We start from the raw sequence: 6,814 nt of genomic DNA on the forward strand, positions 1-6,814 counted from the left end.
TCAAATGATAATGAGTGCATTAATTTCACATAACAAAACTTTGGAACATTTCCAGCCGTAATTACATTTGTGTTTTCAACAAGAACAAACTAAAATTTTATGAACTAAGAATCTAATGTAGGCAACTTAAAAGAACAAAAATTAGCCAAAGAAAATAGAAGAATGGGCATAGTAAGTATAAGAACAGAGGTTAATAAAATGTAATATAATAAAACAAATATACGATCTATACCTGAGTGTCATCCAAACCAAGGATAAATTCTCTAGAAAGGATAGTATAATAGAACAATCTTTAGCAAGGCTGATTAGGAAAATAAAGTAATAACAAAAAATAATATATTAAACTGATGAGAACAGATGCTATACTTGATCATAGCCAAAAGGCCAATAAATTATGGGATGACCCACTAATATGTGGATCAACATCAAAAAAGGAGAAATAATTGAAGACACAATAGAGAGTGTGTGTGTGTGTGTGTGTGTCTATGTATAATGAAAAAGTTTGTCAGTAAATTTGAGAAATTCTATACAAAGAATTATTTCATATAGTAATATAAAAAATAAAAATTATTTCAAAAAAATAGATTTAAAATTCACAATGCACTAAAACTTTTAACTTTTTTAAAAATTATTTTAAGTTCTGGGTTACATGTGCAGAACCTGCAGGTTTGTTACATAGGTATACATGTTCCAAGGTGGTTTGCTGCACCTATCAACCCATCATCTAGGTTTTAAGCCCCACATGCATTAGGTATTTGTCCTAATGTTCTCCCTCTCCTTACTCTCCATCCCATGACTGGCCCTGGTGTGTGATGTTCCCCTCTCTGTGTCTATGTGTTCTCATTGTTCATCTCCCACTTATGAGTGAGAACATGTAGTATTTGGTTTTCTGTTCCTGTGTTAGCAGAGAATGATGGTTTCTAGCTTCATCCATGTCCCTGCAAATGACATGAACTCCTCCTTTTTAATGGCTGCATAGTATTTCATGATGTATATGTGCCACATTTTCTTTATCCAGTCTATCATTGATGGGCATTTGGGTTGGTTCCAAGTCTTTGCTATTGTAAATACTGCCACAATAAACATACGTGTGCATGTGTGTTTATAGTAGAATGATTTATAATCCTTTGGGTATATACCCAGTAATGGGATTGCTGGGCCAAATGGTATTTCTGGTTCTAAATCCTGGAGGTATCACCACACTGTCTTCCACAATGGTTGAACTAATTTACACTCCCAACAGTGTAAAAGTTTTCCTATTTCTCCACAGCCTCACCAGCTGTTGTTTCTTGAGTGTTTAATAATCAACATTCTCACTGGCATGAGATGGCATCTCACTGTGGTTTTGAGTTGCATTTCTCTAATAAGCAGTGATGATGAGCTTTTTTCTTATGTTTTTTGGCCACATAAATGTCTTCTTTTAAGATGTGTCTGTTCACATTCTTTGCCCACTTTTCGATGGGTTTGTTTGTTTTTTTCTTGTAAATTTTGTTAAGTTCCTTGTGAATCCTGGATATTAGCCCTTTGTCAGATGGATAGATTGCAAAAATGTTCTCCCATTCCGTAGGTTGCCTGTTCACTCTGATGATAGTTCCTTTTGCGGTGTGGAAGTTCTTTAGTTGAATTAGATTCCATTTGTCAATTTTGGCTTTTGCTGCAATTGCTTTTGGTGTTTTCATCGTTAAGTCTTCGCCCATGCCTATGTCCTGAAAGGTGTTGCCTGGGTTTTCTTCTAGGGATTTTATGGTTCTAGGTTTTACCTTTAAGTCTTTAATCCATCTTGAGTTAATTTTTGTATAAGGTGTAAGGAAGGGGCCCAGTTTCAGTTTTCTGCATATGGTTAGCCAGTTTTCCCAGCACCGTTTATTAAATAGGGAATCCTTTCCCCATTGCTTTTTTTTGTCAGGTTTGTCAAAGATCATATGGTTGTAGATGTGTGGTGTTATTTCTGAGGTCTCTGTTCTGTTCCTTTGGTCTATATATCTGTTTTGTTACCATTACCGTGCTGTTTTGGTTATTGCAGCCAGACAGTCTTACTTGTGAAATGTCTAAAGTTTCAAAGCACTGATAAGATCTATTCTATACAAACTTTTCAAAAATTTGAAAATGTTGAGTGCAAACTTGATGAAGCTCTGTAATACTAACATCAGAACTAGATAGCAAGCTAATAAAGAAAATAACTATAGAACAAGTTTAATTTGCTTAGATGAAAAAATACTAGCAAATAGTGTGACATGTTATAATCATGTAGAGTTTAATTAGGCATGCAAGAATAGGTAAATACCTGATAATCTGTCAATATGAAACTATATGTGAAAAGTTATATAGCTATCTCAAAAATTATAGCAGAATAGTTTGAATAAAATTCAAAAAATATAAAAGCATCAGGCCCAGAAGTTTTCACTGATAAATTCTACCAAACATTTAAAGAAGAAATTATACCCATTCATGGCAACTCTTCCAGAAAGTAGAAGCAGATGGAATAATTTTTAAATTATTCTGAGGCAAGCATTATCCTAATACTGAAACCAAATAAGGGTATGTTCACAAGAAAGTAAAAAAACAGACCAATCTCTTATGAACATATGTGCAAGTATCTTCAATAAAATAGTAGCAGATCAAATCCAACATGTACAAAAATAATTATACATGACAAAGCAGCATGTATTACAAGTATAAAAAGATTCAACATTCAAAAATCAACTAATGAAATTTATTGTGTCGACAGTCTAAAGAAGAAAAATCGTGTATGTCAACAGATGCAGAAAAAGAGTTTGATAAAGTCCAACACATATTTATGATAAAAATTCTGAGTAAACTAGGAATAGAGAGAAACTTCATAACCATGATTTTTAAAAGAATTTACAAAAGTTGGCCAGGCGCGGTGGCTCACGCCAGTAATCCCAGCACTTTGGGAGGCCGAGGCGGGCGGATCACGAGGTCAGGAGATTGAGACCATCCTGGTTAACATGGTGAAACCCCGTCTCTACTAAAAATACAAAAAAAAATTAGCTGGGTGTGGTGGCGGGCGCCTGTACTCTCAGCTACTCGGAGGCCGAGGCAGGAGAATGGCGGGAACCCGGGGGACGGAGCTTGCAAGTGAGCCGAGATCACGCCACTGCACTCTGGCCTGGATGAAAGAGCAAGACTCCGTCTCAAAAAGAAAAGGAATTTACAAAAGTCTACAGTTAGTATCATACTTAATGGCAGGAAGGAATATTGCCACCTTTAGAATAAGGCAAGACACCCCCTCTCTGCAGTCTTAATCAACATCGCAGATAATCCAGTAAAACAAGAAAATAAAATGTATACCAATTGAAAAGGAAGCAATAAAACTTCTATATTCTCAGATACTATGTAAAAAATGCCAAAGAATCAACAACAAAAAACCTCATGGAACTAGTAAGTGACTATAGCAAGATTATAGGATACAAGGTTAATATACAAAAGTCAATTGTTTTCCTATATACCAGGAGGGAACAAAAGAATTTGACACTAAAAACACAATATCCTTTATATTAGCACCAAAAAATTAAAATACTTAGGTATAATTCTAACCAGATATGCATGACATATATGAGAAAAACAACAAAACTCTAACAAAATAAATTTATAAAGAACTAAACAAATGGAACTGTATTCCATATTTTGAGTAGGTAGACAATATTGTTAAAGTACCTGTTATTTCCAACTTTATAGAGTCATTATACTTTCAATAAAATCCAAAAAATTATTGTGTAGATATTGACAAACTTACTCCAAAGTTTATATGAAAATGTTATAGATCCAGAATAGCTAATACAATACCCAAAATGAATATTACCCAAGATTTAGGATAAAGCTCTCAGTATGAATCAGTACAATGTGATAGTGATGAAAGACTATACAGGTAGATAATGGAATAGAATTAAGAGCCCAGGCCGGGCGCGGTGGCTCACGCTTGTAATCTCAGCACTTTGGGAGGCCGAGGCGGGTGGATCACAAGGTCAGGAGATCGAGACCACGGTGAAACCCCGTCTCTACTAAAACTACAAAAAAATTAGCCGGGCGTGGTGGTGGGCGCCTGTAGTCCCAGCTACTCGGAGAGGCTGAGGCAGGAGAATGGCGAGAACCCGGGGAGGCAGAGCTTGCGGTGAGCCGAGATTGTGCCACTGCACTCCAGCCTGGGCGACAGAGCGAGACTCCGTCTCAAAAAAAAAAAAAAAAAAAAAAAAAAAAAAAGAGCCCAGGAAGAAAAGTCCACAAATATAGCAAACTCATCATTGATGGAGTAAAGGCAAGTCAAGGGAAGAAAGACCGTCTCTTCACCAAATGGTGCTAGAATAGATGTAAAATGGTGAAAATAGATCAGATGTTACACATTTCACAAAATTTACCTAAAAATGGATCATAGACCTAAATGTGAAATACAACATCCTATAACTTCTAGAGGATAATATGGGAAAAATTTAGGTTGAATTTGGTGACCAGTATTGGTTGACCTTGAATTTGGTAATCACTTTTTAGATACAACACCAGAAGCACTATCTACAGAAGAAAAATTTGGCAAGTTGAACTTTATTAAAATTTAAAAATTCTGCTCCATGAGACACTGTTAGGAGAACAAAAATATATACCAGAGACTGGAAGAAAATATTTGCCAAACACATAGCTGATAAGTGAGTGATATTCAAAATATACAAAGAACTCTTAAAACTCAACAATAAGAAAAGACCCCACTTAATGGAAAATGGACAAAATATCTAACAGATAGAGACGGCACATAAGCATATGAAAACAAAATGCTCAGTATCAAATGCCATTAGAGAATTGCAATTTAAAATAACAAGGAGACACCGTAATACTAAATGCCCCTTAGGATGGCTAAAATCTATTAAAAAAAAAAAAGCAAGACTGAAAATATACAATGCTGGCAAAAAATGTTGAGCAAAAAGAATTCTCATTCATTGCCAATGGGAATGCGAAATTATACAGCCACTTTAGAAAAGAGTTTGGCAGTTTCTTACAAAGCTAAACATAATCTTACATATGATCAATCAATCATTCAGTTAGATACTTCCCTGAGTTGAAAACGTATCCACATCAAAGCCTGCATAACAGTCTTTGTATTACCTTTGTTAATAACTGTCCCAAACTTAAACAAAATAACTTTCAATAGATAAACAGACTATGGTACATCCAAACAATGGATTTTTTTTAGCTATATAAAGAAATTATCAAGCCACCAAAAATTTATGAAACTTAATAGTACATTACTAAATGATAGAAGCCTATCTGTAAAGGCTAATGTATGATTCCAGCTACATGACATTCTGAAAAAGACAAGACTATACAGACAGTAAAAGATCAATGGTTGCTAGTGGTATAGAGATATAGGGAGGAACAAATAGATGAAGCAGAGGATTTTAGGACGTTAAAACTATTCTGTATGATAATGTAATGTGAACTCATGCCTTTACACATTTGTCAAGACCCATAGAGCTTTACTAAACAAAAAATTAATCTTAATGTAAACTATGGATTTAGTTAATAATGATGTATTGATATTGATTCATTCATTGTAACACACATATCACACTAATGTAAGATGTTAATTATGTGTGAAACTGTGAGCACGGAAAAAGGTACATGGGAACTGTATATTATCTGCTCAATTTTTCTGTAAATTCAAAACTACTAAGTCTACCAAGTAAGATTCCAATACTAGTTTGTATAAAAAGCATAGAATAGGATGGAGAAAGCTGGAACATGGTACTGAATGAGGCAAATAAAATATATCCAGAATTTGAGGAGGAATTTGCTTCTTGATGTCAAGATCTACTACAAAGCTGTATCAATTCACATAGGTTGGTACTGACACAGGGAAAGGTTAACTGGAACAATTTAATTCACGAAAATTACAGAAACAGACTCATGGACAAACGGAACTTCAATCCCATGAATTGGGAAGAATTGCAAATCAGTGAACAAAGAATGTATTATTCAATGGTGCAGGAAATAATGCTCTCACATGTGGAAAAACATATTAAAATTCTACCTGATACAGAACATATTGAAAGTAATTTCTGATGAATAAAAGAGATATGAGAAAAACAAAGTTTAAAATCTTTTTTAAAAAATACATAACAATGGCAGTGAAGCATTCCTTAAGTAAGACTCAAAGTCTCAAATCCTAAAATAATATTTGTAATAATTTGGCTATATTAACAAATATTTTCCTGAAGGATACAATAAACCTTAATAGAAAAACTGCAGACTAGGAGAAAATAATTACAACACTATATTTGACAAAGGACTAGTACACAGTATTTCATAATTAACATGAGAAACTCAACAACAGAATAGAAAAATGAGCAAAATACGTAACAGAAAATCTGAGTGACTTTTTATGAATAAATGTTCAATCATTATTTAGAACATTTGAAAAATTCAAAATAAAACAACGATACTGTTTTGCACTCATTAGAAAGGCAAAAGGGAAAATATTTGCTAACATTAAGCTTTGGTAGAATTATGGAGAAACACACATTTCTAAACCATGATAATGGGAGTATAACTGGTACAATTTGGTAAATAATTTGATAATATGCAGTAAATTTTAAAAATGCACTTTTTTACTCAAAAATTCCACTTGATGCTAAAAATATTACTATTTTGTTATTGTTACATTCTTGTTAATATGTATGGTTTTGTGTGTCCAATATAGAACTCTAAAAATTCTATTTGTTGTAAAAGTTATATTTTATTTTGACTTTGTATCAGGACATTCACCCAGCAAACAAAGCACTGGTCATTGGAAAGAAACACATATTTC

At 33.8% G+C, this 6,814-nt stretch overlaps 1 pseudogene; it reads right to left on the reverse strand.

The window, feature by feature from the left end:
• Positions 1-216: 216 nt before the first annotated feature.
• Positions 217-396, reverse strand: LOC129483836 (uncharacterized; annotated as a pseudogene).
• Between the last annotated feature and the right edge of the window lie 6,418 nt (positions 397-6,814).

The sequence above is a fragment of the Symphalangus syndactylus genome, chromosome 5, assembly GCF_028878055.3.
Source record: "Symphalangus syndactylus isolate Jambi chromosome 5, NHGRI_mSymSyn1-v2.1_pri, whole genome shotgun sequence".
NCBI lineage: Eukaryota > Metazoa > Chordata > Mammalia > Primates > Hylobatidae > Symphalangus > Symphalangus syndactylus.